A 17,588-nucleotide genomic window follows, 5' to 3' on the forward strand; every position below is an offset into this window, starting at 1 on the left:
TCTACCTCAAATTTTCTTCAACTTGCTGTCTACTAGTTTAGCACAGGCATAAGTTATTGAACCTCTACCACTGACAACAGGGTGTAGGGGTGGCTTTGCGAGGTCCTTGTGCATCTTAGGTAATGCAAAAAATGTAGGACTCTTAGGGGCTGACATACTTAAATAATTAAAAGTATCAATATCAATAGTTCTTTCTATGAACAAATCATTCAGTACAGATCTAATTCGCTGATGAGCCCCGTTAACCTCGCTCAAAAGGGTTCCCCTTCACATGGTCGACTTTTCAGAAAGTCAGCTTTCATGTGGCCAAGACCATATGATCTACTTTCGCAAAGCTGACCATGGGGAACCGCCACCTCCGTACAGTGCAGAAAGGGAAAATTTGCTGCTTCCGCACTGTAGTGCGATCTCAGAGTTGGCATCTAAACATCCCTAATAAATCTTCAGAATAAAAATTTAGTGATTTTATCTGCGGATAAGGGTGGGGCCATTGTTGTTATGGTTGTCTTGTTTATCTGAAGCAGAGACACAGTTAATGGCCGGTATGTTTTACATGAAAATGCCTCTGGACCGGACTGTAAGGTTTAAAAAAAAAGAGATAGACACTTCTTGAGGAGGGCATTACTACTTGTTCAGATGTTTTTCATCTGACCGTATCAGATCCACAGCAACAGTATCTTTATTATCTAAAAGTCATAAAGACCCAATAAAACCACCAGGTAGACCTACTGTCTCCGGTAGGGGATCACTTACGGAGCCTTTGTCAATATATCTTACCAAATATCTAAAACCATTATTACAATGCGTGAGATCTAGATTACAAGATACAACGGAATTTCTGAAAATTATTTCAGAAATACAAAATGGAGGAGAGCTGGATAATGTATACACTAGATGCAACTGCCCTCTATATGAATATACCGCATTGGGCAGGGCTCACAGCATTAGAACATTGGTTAAATCAGACCTCCCTTTATGCTCCAGGATTTAACACATTTCTATAATGCTTGCCAGAGCAGGAGTTAACGAAAAATGTGTTCTAGTTTAATGGTGAATGTTTCTGGCCAGTGAAAGGTATTGCAATGGGGGCATATTTTGCTCCCATTTATGCAAATTTATTTATGGGATATTTGGAAATACAAATGTTATATGATGTTAGTCATAATTTATATTTACCTGAAATTGACATTTGGCACAGATACCTTGATTGTTGGATGATATGGAAAGCTGATGTTAATTATTTTGAAGAATTTGTGAGTTACCTCAATGACAACAAATGGGGTATTCATTTTACAGTCCATTATGATTATAATAAAATTAACTTTTTGGACGTGACATTATCTAGGAACATGGATCATACTCAAGGGAGTAATATCTATCGTAAATATCCAGAATATAATTCCTTTTTGCATGCCTCCAGTTTTCATCCTAATCACATCATCACGAACATTCCCAAATCACAGTTTTTACGTGCTAGATGGGTTTATTCGACTAAACGATGTTTTGAGTTTCATAAGGATGCTTTGAAGAAGAGGTTTATTTCTAGGGGATATAATTGTAGGAATGTGTCTATAGCTAGTGAATGGGCTTCTAAGCAGGATAGATCTAGATTATTGGAGTACCAAGATAAGAAATCAAATGATAATTCTATTAGATTAACGACTACACATGGGTGTAACACTGGACAACCGAAAAATTATCGATAAATATTGGGATATATTGTGTACAGATCAAGATTTGTCACAGATATAAACAAAGATGCAAGCTTTCATTTTGCAGGGACAAAACACTTGGATCTTATTTTAGTCCTTATAAACATAAATTAGGTCATCTAAAAAAGAAGTTATGTACTTACCATAACGTTCCATGTTAGTAGTCCAGCTCACCCTTCATTCTTTACATATGGGATTGGAGCTGCTCCTCGGCGCTGACTCCGTCTACTTACAAGCTGGAAGACTTCTGGTTGGCTCGTGGCTAGGTAGGTATCCCAAGGTGCACCAGTACAATCCCCAGACCTTGTTTGCTGCTGACTGGAAAAAATAGACAGCCCACAGAAAAAGCCAATCCTAAAAGGTCTCCATAAATAATGAAATTAGTATGTTTCTGTCTCCAGGTACTTCCAGGATGGGGGCAGGAGGGCAGGTTCAAAAGAATGAAGGGTGAGATGGACTACAAACATGGAACGTTATGGTAAGTACATAACATCTTTATGTTACGCAGTCCTCTCTCACCTTCATTCTTTACATATGGGATAGCGTCCCTAGCACCTTATCCGTGGGTGGCTCAAAGAAAAATCTGAGTACCATGGAACCAAAGAAAGCTCTACCCCTGGAGATTAAATCCAATTTGTAATGAGTAATAAGTGTAAGGGGTAGCCCACGTAGCAGCTGCACAAATATTGTCAAGTGGAACCCTGGCTTGAAAGGCTGCAGAGGTAGATCAAGATCTGGTAGAATGAGCCTTGATTTTAAAGGGTAAAGGTTTGCCCTCAGAACTTTAAACATAGGCTATACAAGCCAGACATCCAGTTAGAGAGAGTCACTTTAGAAACTGGCAAGTCCAACCTGGATTCGGAGAAAGAAATGAACAACTGATCTGATTTTCTAATATCTTTAGTCCGGTGCAAATAAAAACGTAATTATATATGGACATCCAGTTGGTGAAACTGTACTCAGCTGCATTGGAGTGATTCGGAAATAAAACTGGAAGTTCTATGGACTGATTCAAGGTGGTATGGGAACAGACCTTGGGAATAAAAGGAAGGGTTAGTACGAAAGGACACCCTGTCTTTATGAAAAATCAGATAAGGCGGTTTAACAGATAAGGCTTGCAACTCCCGTCTGGAAGACGTAATGGCCACCAAAAACAACGTCTTTTAAGACAAGAACTTCAAAGAGCATGAATGAGAAGGCTCAAAGCGCAGAGATGTTAATTTTGATAACACAAAGTTTAAATCCCATGAGGCCACAGGGCTCGTGAACCGGAGGTCTGAGCAAGGTGGCGCCTTTGAGGAAGGTTTTGGACAATTTATGAGACATCACGTTGGAATCTGGAAACCCCAAATGGAAATTTGAAATCGCTGCCAATTGGACTCTGACAGTGTCAGCCGCAGATCCTTGGTAAAATAGTTCAGAGAGAAATTCCAAAACCACAGGAAAGGAGGCAGCGAAGAGGTCAACATCCATTTTCTCCGCCCAAAGAGAAAATCTTTTCCATTTACTGGAATAAAGTTTCCTAGTTGAAGGTTTATGAGAAGACGTAAGGATACGAGTCACGGAAGGCGAGAAGTCGTGAAGCCTAACTAGGGATGGAACTGGAGCAGCCACGCCATCAAATTGAGGGTGTGTAACGAGGTGTGACGCGAACCAGATACGAGTCAACAGTTCTGGAACTGGGTCCAGAATCCAAGGATCATCCAGAAGAGGCCCGAGGAAGGGGAACCAAACCTGGACTAGGCCAGTAAGGAGCAATGAGGATCAATTTGCTTCCCAGTCGTTTCGCTTTCTGAATCACCTTGGGAATGAGAGGAAAGGGAGGAAAAGCATACAGGAGACCCAGTGGCCAATCGCGAACAAGTGCGTCTCTTAGCGACACCCCGGGGGGGGGGGGAGTAGCTGCTGCATCTGGCATTGATCGGACTGGCAATATGCGGAAAATCTGTTCCGCTATTTCCTGTTTCAGAGACCACTTGTGAGGCATCAGAATCGCCCGGCTGAGCTTTGTCGGCTATCACGTTGGTCATCCCTGGAATGTGCGTCGCCACCAGAAAATGCTGGGAAGATAGCGCCCATTCCCAAACTTGCATGGCTTCTCAACAGAGTGGGTAAGATCTGGTTTCGCCCTGTTTGTTGATATACCATATTACCGACATGTTGTCGGACTTTATTACAATAGTTCCCAGATGAAGAAGATCATGAAGTGCTTACAACGCCATGAGCACCGCCCTCATCTCTAGAACGTTGATATGCAGGTGGGCCTCGTGCTCTTGTCATGTGCCTTGGACAGTCCTGCCTAGATAACGCCCCCCCATCTGTAAAGCATCCATGGTCACAGTGGCAATGGGTTGACAAGGAACAATTGAAGAGCCCGTGGTCAGTTGATTGGGTAATACCCATCAAAGGAGATCTGTCTTGCAAGACTCTGTCAGTAGAATGTGATGGGATAATGGAAGGTGCTGAAAGGACCATTGGGATGACAGGAGCCACTGAAGAATTCTCACGTGTAACCTGGCTAGTGGCACTAATAGTATGGCGGAAGCCATGGTCCCAAGGAGCTGCAGAACAATTTTGGCTTTGACCCTTCGCAAGGGAAGGAGAAACTGAATTTGAAACACCAGGTTTTGTGCCCTTTCGGTAGGAAGACGAATCACCATGTTTACTGTATTCATCTCTGCGCCTATAAAATTCACAGATGGAGAGGGCAATAAGGCAGACTTTACTCAATTTAGAGAGATTCCCAGTTGGGCTCAAAGCTGAATAGTATAGTACTGTCCCTGCTCTGAAGGAGTAGATGCCTGGTGAGGGCGGTCAGGAGCCAATCGTCCAAATACAGAAACACCTGGAATCCTAGACATTTCAAGTGAGCTGTCACTACAGTCATACATTTGGTGAACACCTTGGGGGCTCTGGTGAGACCAAAGGGCAGAGCATGGAACTGAAGTTACTGGCTCCCAAGCCAGAAGTGTAGATGACTCCTTGATGCCCTGTTCATTTTACGTGATCTCTTGGAGATCTATTCAGCACATCCAATTATCTTTCCCTAAAGGGAGTATACTGCAGTGTTGCCATCTGGCACTTGTCCTTCTTTACCGATTTGTTCAATCGGCTGAGGCCCAGAACGGGCCTCCAGTCCCCTGTACATTTTAGCACTAAAAAGAATCTGGATTAAGTCCCGAATTCTATTTGGTCTGCTGGGACAGTTTGGTGGACTCTGACAGCAACTTGTTGACCTCCACAGTTGCCCGATCCCTGTGACGGGGTGGAACATTTGGGATGCTCTTGGGAACAAAAGGTGGAAGAGAAAAGGGTATTACATAACCTCTGATAATAATTCTTTGTACCCACTTGTCTTGAGTGATACTTAGCCAGGCTTCTGGATACAAAGAAATGCGACCCCTGACCGGCCCCAGAGAAGCACAGTCGGGCCCCACATCAGGAGTGCTGGTAAGGCCGGCCCCAAAAGGAATCGGGACCTCCCTGGTTTTGGAGTGCCCCTGCCTCTAGGGCGACGTCTACCATTTCCTCCTCTGCCTCTGAAGGAGAAGTCACCCTGTGCCTCCTGGAAAAACCTCTGGGACTTCTTGAACCATATTTTACCGCCCCTCTGACCCTTAGGGTATGGTCTAGAGGGAACAGTAAAATGTACTCCCACGGCAGAGAGTTTTTTTTCCTTCTTGCTCGCAGTGGGCGAGAGAGTGTCCTTGACCTTGGATCTGAACAATGAGGAACCGAATGGGGCGTTGGTAAAGGTAGACTTAAACGGTTCCACAAAGTTATACAAACGCATCCACGAATGACACCTCAAGGAAATTCCTGAATCCGCTGCCCTACTTGCACCATCGGCCGCATACGAGATAAGACACATGGAAGAGTTAACGATAGAGGTCAAGGTGGACAACTGGGCAGAAACCTGGTCAGGGACTCCCACAGTACATGTACCTTGTATAGAATCTCCTAACTCTTTAAAGAGATCTCTCTGGAGCCTAGTAAAATGAGTAAGGTAATTCAGCGATCTAAGGGTAAATGCCGTTGAAGAGAAGATACGCTTCCTGTATCTGTCCATCATTCGAGACTCCTTATTCAGCAGATGAACAGAAGTAGTCTTAGCTAACTCTTCCTTAGTGGCCGCCACCACCACCATGGCATCTACAGGCATACCTTTAGATAAAAAGTCTTTTCCTGGAGGGGAAGAAAGGAACTTGTTTGGTCTCCTGGGAACTGGCACCACGGCACCAGGAGTATCCCACACCTTTCGACTAACTAAATCTATCAGTTTGTCGAAAGGTGGAGACACCCAAGAGGCAGAAGGTTGAGACCCGAAAGCCTTCAGGTACACAGACTCCTCATCAGAAGGGGTGACAGTGGGCCAATCGAACCTCTGTTTAAGGATCTCCATGATGTCCATGAAGGAGACATCAGAGCATGACTTGGGGGACCCTTCAGACTCCTCAAGATCAGTGTCAGATGCCAAAGACTCATCCTGGGAGTTGACATGCTTCCTTTTACAAGTCTTCTTCCGTGGGGGCTCCTCGGAAGGACATTCCAGGGAGGTCTGGGAAGAATGGGGGGCCACCGGCCGGTGGCTCCTGAGGCTGAGGGTCTCTGTTGTCGCTGGAGGGAATAGGAGCTGAGGCAGAAGTAGGTGCTATGGGGGAAGAGTGCCGGTACCCCCGGGTAGGAGTTGACGGTCAGGACAGCACACTCCTAGTCTCGAAAGCAGACCTCTCCGGCTCAGAGGAGACAGAGGATGCCATCGTTGCCAGAGCCATCAGCTCCAAGATAGACACAGGGTCCGAACTCACCCTAGCTGATGCGCTGAGAGAAAGACTCAGAACCGAAGAAGTTTGGTTCCAAGTATCCCTGTCAGGGCCGACTGGAATGCTTCGACCCCTGGACACTATGGACAGCACCGAAAATGTCGGAGCATAACTCTGCTCCGAAACAGCCAAAATTGGAGCTGGAGCAGAGGGTTCTACCGGTGGTACCAAGCACTCTGGCTCTGAAAGACCAGCATGGCTTGGACGAGGAATGAACACAAAGGGTTGAACGGGCCACAGTGGCTCCAGAGCAGACTGGGTCAAAGCCAACAACAATTTAGGCAAAGCAGACTACTTCAAAAGTCTCAGCACTACCCTCTCCACATCTTCTTCCGATAAACTCCTGGAAGACCTGGATGACATGGTAGGAGATTGAGATCTCGAAGGTACAGGAGACTTCACTAACAAGGAGACCGGTAGAGGGTCCATAGACGGACTTCAAGTAGTAGTCTCAAGAGTCTCAGTGGTCGGCTCCGAAAAACTTGGAATCGACCCTGCAACAACAATGCCACTCTCAGTCGGCTTCGAGGTCTGTGGAGCTGATGAGACAGTTTTCACAACTTTAAGAGGTGGCTCCGAGACACCAACTGGTGCCGGGGAGGGCCTCTTGGCAGACTTAGACTTCCCTTTAGCAGATTTGGAGGATGATGAGGAACTAGACAAGTTTTCCTCGAAGGAAGATTTAAGACCAACTTTTAGAATTAACTTGTTCTTCCTTTTCTGAAACACCCTAGGACTAAAGGCATGACAAAATAAACAGGTCTCCTGCAAATGGATGGCCCCTAAACAGTAAACACAATTACCGTGACCATCCATTAAGGACATCTTTTGGGAGCACTTAATGCATTTCTTGAAGCCGGATGGCTTATGCTCCTTACTCTCTTTAGACATTCTTAAATCAACAGAGCACACGCACAGAGAAGTAGGAGGAGGACTAGGTCCTCCAACATAAACGGGTCTAGCCCTGCTGAAAAGGAAGATACCACGAGAACTAGGTCCACTAACTTAAATGGACTTAGCCCGGGCAAGACAGGATAGGGTCTTCTAACTTAAACAGATCCAACAGTTATAAGAGAAGTATAGCACACTCCCAAAAGAACAATGAAGAACAATATTAGCACAAGTCAACTGCAAAAACGAACATAACAAAGTTCTGTCAACAATATTAGCAAAACGACACTACCAGCAATCTAATAACTCTAAATAGCAAGCAGAACTGCCAAATTCTATATAAACACACAGAATACTAGTGCATAAAAGCACCTACTTTAATCCAAATAGTAAGCCTGGTACACGGGATACCAAGAAGAAAATAGCCAAAGGCCAAAAATTGCACCAAATGGCACAAATATAAGATAACTTTATAACTACGCTAATTGAATACTACCAACAGTAACGATTTAACTACATAAAACCAAATAACTAATCTAAGCTAAACAGTGAAGAAAACTTGAAAAAGGTGGAAACATGCAAACATTTAGCCACAGCCAAAGAGAAGCACAACTGAACTCGTCGACGCGGCAAACGAGATCTGGGGATTGTACTGGTGCACCTTGGGATACCTACCTAGCCACGAGCCTACCAGAAGTCTTCCAGCTTGTAAATAGGCCGAGTCGGAGCAGAGAATCGGCTCCAATCCCATATGTAAAGAATGAAGGTGAGATAGTGTAACCTGTAGACGTTAAGTAGTGCTATCTGCTAATGTTATCCATGTAATCATTGCTCTTTTTGTAGGTTTGTTTTCAAATCTAAACATTTTTCTTTTACAAATACTTAAAGTATGTGATGTTTAATTTTTATGTAACTGTAGTTCCAAATGGATTATTTACCTAGCGACCTGTTCCTGTGCTGCATTTTATAATGCCAAACATCACGCACTTTACGTATTCGTATTTCAGAACATCTTACATCAGAAATAAACAAACACTCTATTTAAAGCATTCAACAGCTGAATTTAGATTTATTATTGTTTATTTATTCTATCTCCCTGAATCTTATCAAGTAGGATGGCATAATTTACTTAATAAAAAAGAAAAAAGTTGGATTATCAAACTGGGGGGGGGTTATTCAGCCCAGGTTTGAATGAGCATTTATGAGCAACCAATCAGAGTGTTTCTGAATGTACTTATGTTTGTGCATGACTTTGCCAAGTGTAAATGCTTCTACTGAAGAAGGCAGTTATACTCTGCCGAAACCAGTTTGGAATATGAGATCCATGCTTTTTGCATGGTCTCTGGTTTACTGTTGGAATGGTGCTACTATTTTTTATGCTGAAATAAAAGTGGTTTTCCCACACTTGAATGCTGGCCTTCGTTCGTTATAAGGATTTTACTTTAAAGATTCCCTGCAGGCTGCTCTGTTGGAGATGCTGGGTAAGCAAGGTGGAGTGACCAGGGACATGGCTTTTTTGCATTATGATACAAACTCGGATCTGCCTAGATATAGTAGGGCCTTGCTGAGTCTAATTATGATGGCTACCTAAAAAAGCAATTACTAGAAAACAGAAATCAAAGTCTAAACCAACTTTACTAGAAGTGGTGAAGATAGTAACAGAGTTAAATTAACTGGAACTGTCAGCTTTAGAAAAGGGTAGGAGCAAATTGCATAGAAAAAAATGGGAATTATGGAATCAATAGATGCAGAGAGGAAGAACGAGGTTTAGAAGGCAGGATTTGAATGAGCTATGTAATGGTTGACTGACAAATGACTGGATATGTTAAATGTGATGTATAATGTTTTCAGCTACAGTTGTGTCAGCACAATTTGGAATGTATAATGTTTGCAACTGAGATTGTGTCATTATGGTTTATTGTTATTTATATAACTCTAACATGGTCTGTCATATATAAGTTTTTTTTTTTTTTTTTTTTATAAACAAAGGATGGGTAAGCAATGGACTCTTGCAAGGGATTCCCACTTCCACAAATAAACCCTTCAAAACTTCCACCCAACCTTTAGGCAAATGCTCCAATGGTCTCCTTGTCTTCAGAGAATCAAGTGCTAGCAATAGTCCCCCCATATGTCCTCACCCCCCTCCCGAAAAAGGGAAACAGGTCACACCTCATCACTCCTCTCCCATGCAGACCCAGCAAATTTCCAAGCCGCTCGCTGAATCCAGTTTAACTCATTCAGGACTTTATCCTTGTGTGCCCAAACATACAGCTTCTGTCAATGAATTTCAGAAGAAAATGTTTCTGTATGCACACAGCAATACCTCCAGACTACAATATTCCCAGGTACAGCTCACTACATTAATACTTACAGAAAGTGGAAGTGCTCAGCAAGCACTGGAATTCACCGATGTGTTTAACACAGTTACAAACATTCGGTATAAATGGAGTGTGAAAACTGCACAGTTTAGGTCACTGCAGGGAGAACTGCTCTTTTCCTCAGGTGCAGCAACCTGGGTTGCTTATGTTAACAGGATGCAAGTGTTGAAGTTCCCTGTAAAGGTGGGGTGGGGGGGGCATCATTATGTAAAAAGAGTTTGAATGTGGCTTACAAATTTTTGTTGTGATTTAGGAGGAACTCACTCTAGTATGTGGTTTGGAACCACTTACTACAAATACCACAAGCTTCCACTTTACCCACAAAATGAATGATACAATGATAAAATCTCTGCAATTTAATTACAGGACAAGTAAAAGTCTAAACCTGTGTTGACAAGTTAAGTTAAATTCCCATTTCAAGCATCTGAAAGGCAAGGGTTCAAGAGTTCTTCGATTTCTTCCCATGGGGAGCAAATAGCTCTAACCAAGGAAATGACCGTTTTCAGCTGAACACAGGACCTTAACTGCCTGGATATATTAAGGCCTTAAGTTTAATTCTGAGGGCTGCCAAAGAAGCAGTTACTAAAAAATGGAAATCAAATTTTAAACCAAATTTATTTAAAGTATTGAATACCGTAATAGAAGTCTTTGGAAAAGAGAAGGAGCAAATTACACAGAATTCAATGGAAGATGTGAGAATATATGCAGAATATTATTATATAAATTGAAAAATATAAATACAGTTTATTTTTCTATCTATATATGAGCTATTTATTAAATGATTATTGAGGTGTTTAAAAAAAATTGATTTTTTTACATCCCAAGCTGAAAATATAAAAACAGGCATTTGTTGCAAATGAAGTTGAGAGTTAGACAAACAACAGCAATGGCATGCGTATCCTAGTAGTAAGCCTTTTAAACAGGCAGTTCCACCTCCCTGGCCTTTAGGTGAATATGGGATCAATCCCAGTCAGACTTTCTCGCTAAACAAATATAAATAAATACATCAACAAAATATAAGCCATACTAATCAATAGATCAATACAAGATAATACAGCTCCTGATATCTGGAAAAAAATTCCATGTTACTGCACTTCATAAAGATGGCAACTCCACTGACCCCACTAATTTCAGGCATATTGCTATTCTATCTTCCCTATCAAAGATTCTAGAAGAATGCACTCAAACAGATACAAGAAAATCTCCTCACCCCTCCCGACACGGTGTTTGCCCTACCCACAGTACATCCACCACACCAATATCTTTTACACAAACCAGCTCCAGTGCTAGAGACAGACTAGTCTCAAGTCTATTCCTTGATCTCTCAACAGCCTTTGACACTCTCCCATAATCTACTTCTGTAGAAACTATCTAGCCTCAGTCTCTTCAACTCTTCTCTTTCCTGGTTTCCAGCTACCTCCCCAACAGGTTTAGATGGCTCTCTGCATGTTCCCCTTCCTCCCTGTCCATACCGGGGTTCCCCAAAGCTCCATCCTTGAACCCTTCCTGTAACATAATCACTAGCAAATCTCTACCTCTCCTGTCCTCACTCCTCTAATACAATACGCTGATAATTCCACAATAGTTTCCACCTCAGACAATCATAGGTAGGTACTACGCTATCTGCCCGAAGGCATTTATAAGCCTAGCTGGAATGTGTTGGCTTTCGCCGCCCCCTTAGATTAGTTCCTTGTGCCTTTGTCCAGCGAGCCATTGAAGTGATCCCCAGGGTAAACTTTCTGTTTTCCATCCACTCGTCAAGGTTTCTCTTGAAGAGGGTTAGCGAGCAGCTCTGCCTAATGTAGACTGAAATCTTGTTTCAGAGCATGGGAAGTCTCTGGGACAGGAATCTCTCTCTCTCCAGCACGTCCTATTTATTGTTGTGGTGAGGTTTAGATCCCTGGAGCGTGGCTTGAGGGGATATGGTTTTCTTTAGGTGGAGCATGTCCATTAATTCTGGGTTGGACATGGCCTTGTATGTCAGGCAGAGATCACCTCTGAGTAGGTGGTATGCAACTGAGTACAGCTGGAGTTTCTACAGTCGAGCTGCAAAGGGCATCTGCTTGAGGCCAGTGATCCTCTTGGCGAGGTACTTCTGTGGTCTTTCCAGTTGTTGCAGGTGTCTTGTAAGGTACATCCCAAATGAGGCATTGTACTCTATGATGGGTCTGATGAGGGATGTGTAGAAGGGCCCAATGACCTCTTTCAATCTGGATGCACACCCTTTTGTGATTAGGTGGGCCACATAGAAGGATTTTCTAACCACTTTGGAAATGTGATCATCAAAGGAGAGGTTACTATCTACTCGAGTCCCCAGATCCCTTATTACACCTTCCATATTTAGGGGGCTACGACCTATGTATTAATTTGTGGGTACTTTTTCCAAAGGGGGAGGACTATGCACTTTTTGGCATTTAGATTGAGGCCATGGTTTTGACACCAGGTATCTGTCTCAGGTGAGACCTTTTTGGAGGATGTCGGTGTCAGCCAGAGAGTCAATTACAGCCCCTAGTTTGCAGTAGTCTGCGAACCTGGTCAGCCATAGTGCTCCTGTGCTTGCCTGTACCTCTGAGAAGTATATGCCAAACAGGTGGGGTCCTAGGACTGAACCTTGGGGAACGCCACTTGTAACCGGTTTAGAGTCAGACCTAGCTCCTGCAACTCTTACCATGTGGGTTGTGTCCGTGAGCCAGTTGACAACCCATCTCGTGACGTAGTGGTTTATGTTCAGGCTGGTGAGCTTGTCTATAATACCAGAGTGGGGAATGGTGTCGAACGCCTTTGCAAGGTCTAGGTAGGCTGTGTGGACCACCTTTCCCTCATCTACAGCCTTGGTAACTGTCTCGAAGAAGTCTGCCAGGTTTAGGAGGCATGATCTGCCCTTAAAGCCAAACTGGGCAGGGTCCAGTGTTTGGAGGTTCCCAATGTCTCTCTTAATGAGCTTCATGATGATGCTCTCCACAGCTTTGCAGACCAAGCTAGTCAGGCTTATAGGGCGATAGTTCCTGGGGTCTGTTGTGGCTCCACCTTTGTGGAGTGGAATAACCGTTGCTGTGCGCCACTCTGTGGGCACGTAGCCTGTGGAGAGGCTGAGTTTACACAGTGTGTTTAAGTGAGGGGTTAGTTCATCTTTCAGCTCATGTAGGACACAGCCTGGGACACCATCTGGTCCCACTGATGCTGTGTTTTTGGCTTTCGAGAGGGCTGTTTTAACCTGAGTGACTGCGACTTCAGGGGCACTACATTCTTCTGGTACAGTTATGAGCCCTTTTGGGGGTGAGAGGGGAGTGAAGTTTGCACTGAACTGGTGTGCCAGGATGTTGGCTATATTGGTCGGTTCAGTGTAGTACAAACTGGAGAGCACCACCACGTAATAAAATCTTCTTTATTTAAAATGACAGAATGAGCGCTTTCGCGTGCTTCCACAAGGCACGCTTCTTCAGATTCAATGAACAATAGTAAAAACACATTCTTTATATCCACAAACATTATTGAAATTAGGAATTAATTAACCTATAGTGATGGTTATTCACTTTTTCAATTAGTTATGGCAGGGTGTAGCCTGAAAATAATTAGCTACATGTTTTTTAAAAAATCAAGTTAAAGTGCCAAGCTTATAAAACAGAGAAATATTTGCTATTTTTACAGCCATTAAATACATCATTCTTATAGTTAATAAAACTATTTCTAAAATCTGATAGGTAAGCTCCATCTTATGAAAAGCCTCTATGTACACAAAAAAGTTTAGTATATGCATACAACTGCTCCCTAAAAATTACTAATCTTAAGATATACACATATCATATTGCAGCCTATATACACATCTAACGAAAGAAATATAGCTAGTTACATGTTAAACACCATCATTCCATTCACAGCCTCTATACTAAAACAACTCATAACAATCCCATATAAAGATGCATTTTTATATATAAATATGTGCTAAACTATCATCTATACAACATATAATAACAATAAACAGATAAATGACTAAGTAAATAAATAAATATATATTCATATAAATTCAGAAAAAAGAATTCTTCATACAATGTGAAGTGTAATGCTGAATGCAGAACTAAAAACTGAGTAATAAGACTGAAGGGACCATATACAATAGACAAACATTTCATTTTATATTAATACTTTCGTCTTTTCAAGTGTGATCTAATACTCACATATACATTCAAACCTGGAGGACTTTGAGCTCTAAATTTAAAGATCCAATTTAATTCTAAGTTCTCAAGGTCATTAAAGTTGTCACCTTTTCTAGTATTCATTCCTTTCTTTTGTAAAACTCTAAAGAGAAACTTATGTTCTGGATAGTCTACAATATGTTTGGCTAACGCATTCTTTTTGTCAGCTTTTTTGATAGCATAAATATGTTCTTGTATCCTATCCCTGAGCCATTCTGCCCTAACTCGAGCAGATCTGAGAATTGCCACTTAGATTCTTGACATAACTAAAAGAATGCCTTGTGGTTATCTTTGGAGAACACGGCAATTTTTCTTTCGAAGCTAGCCTTGGATGATTTTATGAGGGATCATAGTTTCTGGCCGATACTGATCAGGGATATCGTCCCATCTTGAAATTTTACTCTTTTCTGTACTAGTTTCCTCCTTCTATTGTATAGCTTGTTTATGGCAGGGGTCCACCAGACTGGTTTCCTTTTCTTGGAGGAGTGAGTCTTGGTTTTGTTTGGGATAGCATGATCCATGCATTCTTGTAGGTGTCCATAGAGGCATTAGTAAAGGATATTGCAGATTGGACAGCGTTATCCTTTAGCATGGGGGCTTTGAAACTTCCCACCTCGGTCTTAAGTAACGTGAAGTTTGCTTTTGAAAAGTTTTTCACTGTGGTTTCTTTGACCGGGGGTGGTGACGGAATGTGGATCTCCAGAATGATTAGTTTATGGTCAGATCAAACCAGCGATGGGTTGATCTCAGTTGTGGAACACCGGTCGTCCATGATGATGATGACCAGGTCCAGTATGTTGTCACCTCTGGTGGGGGTGTTGACCAGTTGATCCAGGGCATTTGAGTTTATAAATGCTAGGAAATGTTGGGCAAGGGAGTTTGTACTTGAATAGTTCTCCCAATTAATGTTTGGGTAATTGAAATCACCCATTATCAGGGTGTTTGGTAGGACCTTTATGGTTTCCCAGTGTTTCCAGGAATGCGGAGTGGGGGTCCTGGGACATGGTGGATGATCTGTAGCAAGCTATAATTTGAATAGCAGCTTTGCTCATTGTTAGTTGCACGTGGATGATCTGAAGCATCGTGCTGTGCCACTAACCTGGAGGTGTGGGTATCCTTGATGAATATGGATACTCCCCCGCCTTTTGTATTTCGGTCCGGGTTTTGTGGCCGAAATGTATGGTATGAGTTGTAGCCTGGTAGTACTGGGGGGCTCACTGGAGCCTTAAACCAGGTTTCCGTTACTGCACTTATATCGATTTTCTCCATACTGAGGAGTGCCTCAAGTGCGTGCATTTTGAGGTTTAGACTTCTGGCATTGAGTAGCATTACCCTCAGTTTTTTGTTACTTGTATTATTTACAGTGGTGGGTTTGTCTTTTGAGCCTTGCCTAAAAAAGGCCCTATGGAGGTGGCAAGAGCCTTGGCCAGTATTCGAAAGCCTAAGTGTGACAGGTACAAGCCATCGCTAGCGAAGCAGCATGGCTTGTCGAGCATGTCATCCCAGGCTGACAGACACTGGATCCCCTTATAATAACACCAGAAGCTTAGTCAATTGTTGAAATTGATCATTTTTTCTCTATACCATGGTATCATTCTTGGTGAAGGCAGGATGCTACTCAGGGTCAGGGTCATACCGGCCTGGGCTACGTGATCAGAGAGCTCCTCCACGTCCCTTTTCATGTAGTCCAGGGAGGTACGGCTCAGATCATTCACACCAACATGGACAATGACAGAGTCGTATTTGTATTTGTTCTGGAGTGATCCGAGTGCTTGTGTTATGTGGCGGATCCTGGCACCCGACAGGTAGCTAACAGTAACCTTCTCCTTGTTCAGCCTAGTGAGTGGGACGTCAGTGTGCCCGACTATAGAGTCACCTATTACTAGTGTGTTGGGTATGTTCTTTTGCCTTAAGGGCTGCGATTGCGTGGCACACTGGTTTTGTGAAGTATGCCTTTCATGGTTTGTGTTGGGGGGGGGGGTGGAGGTTGCTTGGATGTCTGCTTTGGAGGTCTCTGTTGCTTTTGCATATTTCTATTTAGAGCCTCCGAGTATGATTTCGTGTATTTATCTGTATTTTTTGCTGGTGCTGGTTTCATAGGTCTATGCGAGACTGATGGTGTGATGCAAGTAATTCCCTTCTCCTCTTGACTGCCTGGTCCAGTCTTGGGTTGAGAGAGCTTAGCTTCCAGTTTGGCTGTATAATTGCATCTCTCGCATGTATTAGTGTTTGGTGGGAGGAGGAGAGGGTTGTCTATGTACATGAGGCAATTGTAACATTGCCTCAAAATGCCCAGATTCACCATTTGGACTGGAGGGTACATCTGAAACTGCCCTTTGGACATGCCTGGATAGATGCAGTGAACTGTTTTACTGATTGGCTGGTAAGGTCGAATAGAGAGCCTTGTCCTTCTCTACAGTATAGGGGGGGGGGTCTAGTGCTAAGGTTTATTAATGCTTGCTATGAGTTTTGAGCAAGTGCCGGGATGAGAAGTGAATGGTTTGAGTGCTTAAGTTGAAAGTTTGTCTAGTTCCAAGGGAAAAATTGAAGAGTACACTTTGTGGAGCCGGAAATAGTTATATCCTAGCTAAATGGCGCTGCCCGGCACGCAAAACCGCACAAATGTGGGTTTTATAGCAGGGAAATGAATAAGATAGAAATTATACCAAAATGGCCAATAAGCTACTAATTTCTGGGCTGAAACCACTCCTCCAGGGACAGATAGGCTGCTCAAAGCTCCCTCTCTCACAGTGAACAGAGAAACTTCCTTCTATCCAAGTAAGGTATGGGCAAACACAAACTTGTAACACAGCCCTGAATTCAGCACTAACCTGAAAACTGGACTACACTAGCATAGAAAGGTGGGAAAACAATTGTTTTTTTTAGAAAATAAAGCAGATGCAATAAAAAACACTCTAAATGCACAGAAATGACTATCACACTTGAGTGTGTGGCCTACAACAGTTAAACAGGTAATTTAAACACAAAAACGACTTTGTTAAAGTGCAGGCGGTAAAATAATCATCCCCACCTACTCACCCTTACCCAAGAATCTCTTCCCTCAGTATAAAAATAGCCAACATCCAACCAACTCCCAAATCCAAATAAAACTCCTCCTCTTCCTCCCTAAATCTCTCCAATACCTCACACCTACCTGCACTGTTTCCTCCTTTAATAACACAGCCATTAAGGTCAAACCTCACACAAACTATTAGGAGTCATTATTGACAAACTAACATTCGATCTCCACTTTCAAAACTGCATTAAAAAAACTCACCAAAAACTTGGCTTAGTATATGGAAACAAAAACTCTCTCACAAAGGAAACTAAACTCTGTCTAGCACAAGCCTACCACCCACCCTATTATATGCTGCCCCAGTCGTTACACACCTTCAAACGAATCTTTTGACTAAACTAGAACTCGTCTACAATAAAATTGCTAGATTTGCCACTAATCAACCCTATTGCTCAAACCATAGCCTCTCTTTAAAAAAAACTAGTGTGCCCAGAATTGCACCAGCAACACCTTCTGCCTCAACTACACCTGGCTCACTCCATCTTAAACCAACCCCACTCCTGTTCTCTCAATAC

The 17,588-nt window shown here is 42.8% G+C and overlaps 1 protein-coding gene across 1 annotated transcript in view; it reads right to left on the minus strand.

Annotated features, from left to right (window-relative positions):
• The window catches only part of FKBP15 (FKBP prolyl isomerase family member 15), a 1,242,294-nt gene that overhangs the window by 1,160,923 nt on the left and 63,783 nt on the right, over positions 1-17,588 (minus strand). The gene's annotated exons all lie outside the window — the stretch shown is intronic.

This window comes from Protopterus annectens, chromosome 16.part0, assembly GCF_019279795.1.
Source record: "Protopterus annectens isolate FY-2018-M chromosome 16.part0, PAN1.0, whole genome shotgun sequence".
Classification (NCBI taxonomy): Eukaryota; Metazoa; Chordata; order Ceratodontiformes; family Protopteridae; genus Protopterus; species Protopterus annectens.